The sequence below is a fragment of the Triticum dicoccoides genome, chromosome 4B (assembly GCF_002162155.2).
Source record: "Triticum dicoccoides isolate Atlit2015 ecotype Zavitan chromosome 4B, WEW_v2.0, whole genome shotgun sequence".
NCBI lineage: Eukaryota > Viridiplantae > Streptophyta > Magnoliopsida > Poales > Poaceae > Triticum > Triticum dicoccoides.
Genome location: NC_041387.1, coordinates 204474912 through 204482812, shown reverse-complemented (window position 1 = coordinate 204482812; position 7901 = coordinate 204474912). Strand labels below are relative to the sequence as shown.

At 41.9% G+C, this 7901-nt stretch overlaps 1 long non-coding RNA gene across 2 annotated transcripts; it reads left to right on the top strand.

Moving 5' to 3' along the window:
* Positions 1-4085: 4085 nt before the first annotated feature.
* On the top strand, positions 4086-7063 carry LOC119295778. 2 transcript variants are annotated; one of them, XR_005144232.1, is made up of 4 exons: positions 4086-4987; positions 5849-6117; positions 6495-6567; positions 6910-7063. It is a non-coding gene; the product is annotated as an uncharacterized LOC119295778 (long non-coding RNA). The 2 variants fall into 2 exon arrangements; XR_005144231.1 differs by having other exon boundaries at positions 5849-6567.
* The last annotated feature ends 838 nt before the right edge of the window (positions 7064-7901 follow it).

Below are 7901 nucleotides of genomic sequence, written 5' to 3'. Positions count from 1 at the left end.
TTTTCTTATGCCAATTTTTTGTAGGAGCTAGTGGTATTATTCCAGAGCTCCTCAACAACTAACATAATTATTGGACAATATTTTTTATATATACCAATATATATCCAATGCAAATAATTAATGCATTAATTCCAAATGCCCAAAATAAATATCTATCAGCTCCAAAAAATATTGGTTTGAATTTTACCTCTGACCAATATTTTCAGAGAGTAACATGAACATTTTCTTGGACCTTTTTGGAGCAATTTTTATTTGGGTCATTTCCAGAAATGATTTCTGAGGGTTTCACAAATTCTCATTTCAAATTTAAATGGAATTGAAACTTGATGCACACATGACTAGCTAGCCTAGAGCATACAAGAACTAGGGATGTGAAAACTCTCCCCCACTTGAAAGAATCTCATCCCGAGATTCAGGGGTCGACGGAAAGAAAGTGGGGTACTCCAGTCGAAGACGATCTTCTCGCTCCCAAGTAGCTTCTCTGTCGGAATGATGAGACCACTAAACCTTGAGAAACATGATTTTCTGACATCGGGTGACACGCTCTACTTGATCAAGGATGCGAACTAGATACTCTAGATATGTGAGGTTATCTTGGAGATCAAGCGTTTCATGGTCCACTCCGCGGATGGGATCCGAGAAACAACGCCTGACACTACAAGAAATATGTCAACTAGTGACCTTCTGTTAGTGACCCTAAAAGAATTGGTCATAGATCTATGACCATTTGAGACCAATTGGTCAAAAGCTGTTCGGGGGGCTCCAAATCTTAAACCATTGCAACCATTTTGTCCAGAAAGGTCGTAATTTCCTTACACGAAATGATCATAAAGCAAATAGCGCTAGTCCGCTGCCTTATTTCTAGTTGTTAACGACCAATATAGATGGTCATAGCCTTGTAAATTGTGGTGGGTTGCGATGACTAGGCGCCATCTGATCAGTTTTGCCTATGTGTCATGTCCATGTGTCAATTTTTGCCCTAGGTTGTGAAGCAACCTATATTTATGTTATTCCAAAAATTCCCAAAAAATTCTCATAAATTGTTTGGATCATATCTTCATCAAATATGTCAAAAACCTTCCTTGCCTAGTTCAAAAATAATTCAACAACATTCATTTTCCTATTCTATTCAAAGCAGCACTTTGTGAAGGAAGTACCACTTTGGCATGTCCAAATAGTATCCATTTTCTACAGTGCTTTCCTATGCCCAAATAACCATCCTCCACCAAATGCCAGCTCAATCTATTCATTATTTTGAGCCCAACTTCAACATTCGTATTTATGTCCAGTGTGGTACTTTGCAAAGCAAGTACCACCTAGGCTCCTCCTTTTGAGCTGAATTTGTAGTAACTGGTCTTCCTCAGCCAAAACTCATGCCCATTAGCCATGTACATTTCCCGTACCTCTAATCAAGCACTTGGCTGCTAATTCATGTTTGAGCATCGATCGGTCTCCTCGTGAGAATCTTATGTTGTAATTTTCTTCCAAGCACCTACCTGGGGAGTGCCCAACCCACTATACATGCCTAGGCCGCCCAGAACACATGGCAACGCCACGGTCACGCGGTGACCACGCGGCAGGCATGCGAGTTTACGCGCTCTAGAGTTGGGGCCCTCGGCCACCGCCCAAACCTCGACGTATCGCCACCAAACCATGTATTTATGATTAAATAGGTACTTATGTAACTACAAATGATTTTTGGAAAAAATAAATAGCAAACTATGAGGCAGCTGCAGTTCAAATTTGACCCGCTTCCAACTAAATCGGCGGAAATTTGTCTTTTTCATGAGAGGTGGATCAAAACTTTTTACACCCAACCATTTTGTCAATTGCGAATTAAATATGTCCTAGTATTTTAGAAAATTGATTTGGTCCAATTTTGCAACAATTATTTGGGAGGTCCTTCACAAAAAAAACCTCCTTTTGGGCACTCGGAAAATGGAAAATGGTTTTTTCGTTCAAAGAAAATGAAAATTTCCTTAGGCAACATTGTTTGCCATTCCAATATGCACCCTTGTGCATAATATGAGATCATTTGAACAAACTATGCCATGAATGTGGCCATAAGATTGATCATTTGGCTTGAAAGCCATTGATCTCTACACGTGATAGCTCGTTTCTGAGAACACTTTTTTAAAATAATTGCCATATTAGAAAATTGTTATTTTTCCTGGGAACTTGTCCACATATAATGACACAATGTGAAGGTTTCCCAATTTTTTGTTTTTTTTTGAATTTTTTATGCCCGTTTCAAAATGCGGTCAAAACGACAGGAATGATCGTTCCTAGCTAGTGGTTGAATCTTGGAATTTTTTTGGTGTATCTATGATTAAATAGATACTTATGTACCTAGAAATGATTTTTCGAAAAAATAAATAGCAAACTATGAGGCACCTGAAGTTCAAATTTGACCCGCTTCCAACTAAATCGGCGGAAATTTGTCTTTTTCACGAGAGGTGGATCAAAACTTTTTACACCCAACCATTTTGTCAATTGTGCATTAAATATGTCCTAGTATTTTATAAAATTGATTTGGTCCAATTTTGCAACAATTATTTGGGAGGTCCTTCACAAAAAACCCTCCTTTTGGGCACTGAGAAAATGAAAAATGGTTTTTTCTTCCAAAGAAAATGAAAACTTTCTTAGGCAACATTGTTTGCCATTCCAATATGCACCCTTGTGCACAATATGACATCATTTGAACAAACTATGCCATGAATGTGGCCATAAGATTTATCATGTGGCTTGAAAGCCATTGATCTCCACACGTGATAGCTCGTTTCTGAGAACACTTTTTTAAAATAATTGCCGTATTACAAGTTTGTTATTTTTCCTGGGAACTTGGCCACATATAATGACACAATGCGAAGGTTTCCCAATTATTTGATTTTTTTCAAAATTTTATGCCCGTTTCAAAATGCGGTCAAAACGGCGGGAATGACCGTTCCTAGCTAGTGGTTGAATCATGGAATTTTTTGGTGTTTCTATGATAAAATAGATACTTATGTACCTAGAAATGATTTTTGGAAAAAATAAAGAGCAAACTACAAGGTAGCTGCAGTTCAAATTTGACCCGCTTTCAATTGAATCGGCGGAAATTTGTCTTTTTCACGAGAGGTGGATCAAAACTTTTTACACCCAACCATTTGGTCAATTGTGCATTAAATATGGCCTAGTATTTTAGAAAATTTATTCGGTCCAATTTTGCAACAATTATTCGGGAGGTCCTTCACAAAAAACCCTCCTTTTGGGCACTCGGAAAATGGAAAATGGTTTTTTCGTTCAAAGAAAATGAAAACTTCCTTAGGCAACATTGTTTGGCATTCCAATATGCACCCTTGTGCACAATATGAGATCATTTGAACAAACTATGCCATGAATGTGGCCATAAGATTGATCGTTTAGCTTGGAAGCCATTGATCTCCACACGTGATGGCTAATTTCTTAGAACACTTTTTTAAAATAATTGTCATTCAAGATGCACATATAATGACATAATGCGAAGATTTTCCATTTTTTGATTTTTTTTTGAATTTTTCATGCCCGTTTCAGAATGCGGTCAAAACGGCGGGCATGGTTGTTTCAAGCTAATGGTTGAATATTGGGAAATTTTTGGCATTTCTCTGATTAAATAGGTACTTATGTACCCAAAAATAAATTTTGGAAAAAGTAGAGTAAACTATGAGGCACGTGTAGTTCAAATTTGACTCGATTCCTACTGAATCGACAAAACCCCATTTAAATGACCAAAAATAGGTAGAAAGATCGGAAATGCATGGAAATTGGTGATCATCCATAAAATGTGGTATAATTTGAGTGAAAATTTTAGTGGTGCCCTTTTGCAAAATATTTTTGATGGCTGCTTCACAAAATACCTCTATTTTCAGCAGTTAGAAACTATTTTATTTCACAGATGTTCTGAACCAATCAGGACTCTTCTCACGGATCACCCCACTGTAGCTGATCTGAGCCGTCCACAAACAACAGATCCAACATCTGTCACTCACCTCTCCGCAACCCGACCCATACCCTAGTAGCCCGCGACACACTCTCCTCGCTCGATCCTCTTTGTCCTTCCACGCGCCGCCACCTCTCTCTCTTCCTCTCTCCGATCCAGATCGAAGATGGCGGCTACCGCCGATGGGATCCCACTGCATCATTATCCCGCCCTCCACCCCACCACATCGTCTCCCACCGTCCACCCACACTGGCCATTTCACTCTCTCTTTGTCTCCCGCAACCAATCCAGATCCAGATCCGCAGCGGCCATCGCCAACATCTCGGGGCCCTCCGATCCCACCCCTCCCTTATGACCCCGAGGCTGCTGGCCAATGCCTACGGCGGCAAGGGCGGCGCCTACTACGAGTGGAGCCTCGTGGAGCTGCCCATGCTCGGCGTTGCCTCCATCGAATGCCATGGCAGACGCAGCTGGGCATCGCGCTGGACTGCGCCCGCCCATCGCCAGCAGCACAACCCGCCCTCTCCCTCCCATTGACCCACCTACCAGCGCCTCCAGCATGGAGCTCCGCCTCTGCCTCCACCTCCACCCGCACGCGCGGCCCCCTTCCGCCCCGACGCTGCCTCCATGCCCTGTGGCCGTGCTACTTCCCACGTCCTGCCGCGGCCGCCGACTGCGGATTGGTAAAGGGCTGCTCCTATTGCTCCAGGCCATGCCTCTGATCCCTTCGTTTTGGCTTGGCACCCCTGGGGCTGCTTATTTGCTGGAGTTCCAATCTGGTTGTCTGTAAATTCTTATCCGCTGGGCTTATTTGCTAGGATTGGTAAAGGACTGCTCCTGTTGCGCCCTCTCTCTCGGTTTGACTCTCTCTCTATCTTTCTGCTGGCGCCGCTGGATTAGAGGGTGGAGCCTGAGCCTCCGCTGGTGCAGGGATCAGACATTTGTTTGATCCCAGGCATCTTCGAGGGAATCAACGTGACTGTGTTTGCTTATGGAGCGACGGACAGCGGCAAGACCTACACCATGCAGGTGCCATTCCATTCTCCTGATCTTGCCCATAGCCTGTTTGTCGAAATGCCACACTAGCTGAAACAAACATGGTTGTTAAGCAAGGATGGTTGTTATGCAGGCCATTCCATTCTCCCGATCTTGCTGATAGTTATGTTGTTTGTAGGATGGTCAATGCCATGCTCGGAATGTTCCGATGGTCAATGCCATGCTGATTTGGAGTTAAATTCCAATGCCACGCTCTGAATGTTAGGATGGTCAATGTAATAGTCCAGTCTGTAGTGTAAGGTTTTGGATTGGAAACTCAGTGTGAAGTTTGGCTCTTAGGCTTGCTTTTGCTACCATTTTTTATTGATGAATGCATTACCCTTTTTCTGATTGATCCAAAATGTCATCTTACCTCTAGCGCAATGGGAGTTACAATGTTCGTTCAGACAATATAGTTTATGCTATGATAATCACTGTATTGTTTGTAGTATGGAATTTGCATTCTGTAATGGGACTGAAGTTTACCTCTTTGGCTTGCTTTTGCTGTGCCCTAGAGATGAATACAACGCCCTAGAATAATACCAGCCTCTTTATTAGCACTTCCAAGTAAGCGCCGCTCTCACTCTTGCCATCTACTATGTGTAATTAGGAGTAGTACATGGTCCTCTTGCTTGTGCTACACAAGGATTTTTACTGCACTGCTGCTGAAACATGATGCTGCGATTGCCAATTTTTTTGTCTTAATGCCCATCTGTTATTATTTGCTTGGGGTGTTCTTCATTAAAATACAAACAGTGGCCATTATCTAGTTGCTGAGTTTGTGGAGATCAACTTTTTTGGTAGATTCTTTTTTATCACTTACCTAACTTCAGTCCTCTCCATCTAAAAATGCAGTTGCTTCAAGTTAAAAGCGCATGAAGGGCAGGAGAGCGGGAAGGGGAGGACCAGGCATGAAGGGCGGGGCCAAGGTGGTTGTCGTGCCACACAAACACGACATCGTCTTCATCGCCAAGGCCAAGGAGGACGCACTCTGCACCAAGAACATGGTCGCCGGCGAGTCTGTCTACAGCGAGAAGAGGTTCTCCGTCTAGTTCAGTGCACTCTAGCTGCTCCTTCTCGGTTGCCTCTCATGTTTATGCGCAATTCCAAACAAATTCTATGGGGTAATCAGCTTAGACTCGGCTATTGTTAGTTCCTAGAGGAGCAAATGATACGCTTATTTTCAGTAATTTTTAGATATATTATGGGGAATCCAGTGCTACTACTGTCAGTCCCTACTCCCTAGTGCTACTGCTCTAAATTGACTTGGCGTTGCACTGCTTGCCAAATTGATTTGCTTTCTTGCTGCCACAAAAAGTCAGTACTCCCTAGTGTTGAATCAGTATTTACATGCTTGCAAATATTGGTCTGAATCTGCCATGCTCCCTAAAGTTGACTAAATCTCATGGAATAGATTATGTGTCCTTACTTCTTTTACTGTTTCGTTCATAATATATTGGCTCTAGATTTTTTGATTCTTCTCTTCTGATTCATGTAACAGCTACCTTGCCTGGCGCTGGTACTATTATCCTATACTATTTTACTATCTGTATGCTCTTCACTGCCCCTGGAAGGTAAATGACAACATTGAAAATGGCTCAAACCTGAAGTACTTTAAATAGATTGTCATTTCAGTCAAATGTTGTTTAGAAATCCTGTTTGTACTGATAAACTTGCACCGTTTCTGCCTATTTATAATGTTAAGTTTTGTTTGATAAAGCACAACACAGTCTCTACCTTTTGTTATACTGATAATTTTTGTTTAGTTGTAATTCCTTTCGCATTGTACAATTGTATAGATACTGTCCCATGCACAAGTGATATTCGGCCAAATGATATCTTGTGCTTTCCAAAGTGATTTGTACCCAACAGCTTGTATATGTATTTTGTTCTTAACTGTAGATTTCCTCTCACAGTACCTCCATGCAAAATAAGGTTGAAAGGAGGAGAGTTTGTGACTGCTATAGAAGGACTGAAGGAGGTCCATGTTGAAGAAGATCGACAGAAGCAATAGAGCTTGTAATATTGTCATTGCCATTGTATTTGTGTTGTATGATCTATCCAAGTTTACCCACAAAAAATGTATTCACGTTGTAATATTGTGATTGCCATACTGTGAAATGAAATCTAAAGAACTTGACCCTGACAACCGGGTCCCATTACTAGAATCTAACAATTGGGACCAATCTTTTGAGAAAAAGAAAAACTGAAACTCTTGAGCCAAGAAGGCCATGACCCAACATTAAAACGCCTGGATTGTTGGGCTAGGCCCATGATCCCGACCAAAAATTAATGGAAAAAATACATTAAAAAGGCCGAATTGTTGGGCTCTGCCCATGTAAAACGCTGAATCGGACCGGGCTGATTCTTCTGCCACATCAGCTTGCCACGCTGGATGCCTACGTGGCCTGAGGAGGTTGCTAGTGACCAAAAATTTGGTCGTGGAACCAATGACCTTTTACAAAAGGTCGTTAATTTCAGTTTACGGCCGCCAGCTTTTGACCTTCTGTTTTTGGTCAAAAAAAGGTCGCAAATGAAAAACAATGACCTTTTAGTGGCCAATAGTGAGGGTCACAAGTTGACATATTTCTTGTAGTGTGAGTTGAGAGACATGAAAGACATCATGAACTCGAGAAAGATGTGGGGGTAGTTCCAACTGGTAGGCAACCTCTCCTCGTTCAGTGAGAATGCAAAAAGGAACAATGTAAAAAGGAGCCAACTTGCCCTTGATACCAAAATGATGGGTACCCTTCAAAGGGGTAACCTGAAGGTAAGCCTTTTCGCCAACTTCATAAGTCATATCCTTATGCCGTCGATCATACTGACTCTTCTGACGAGACTGGGCTGTTTTCAAGTTCTCACGAAAGATGCGAACTTGCTCTTCTGCCTCCTAGATCATGTCCTGTCC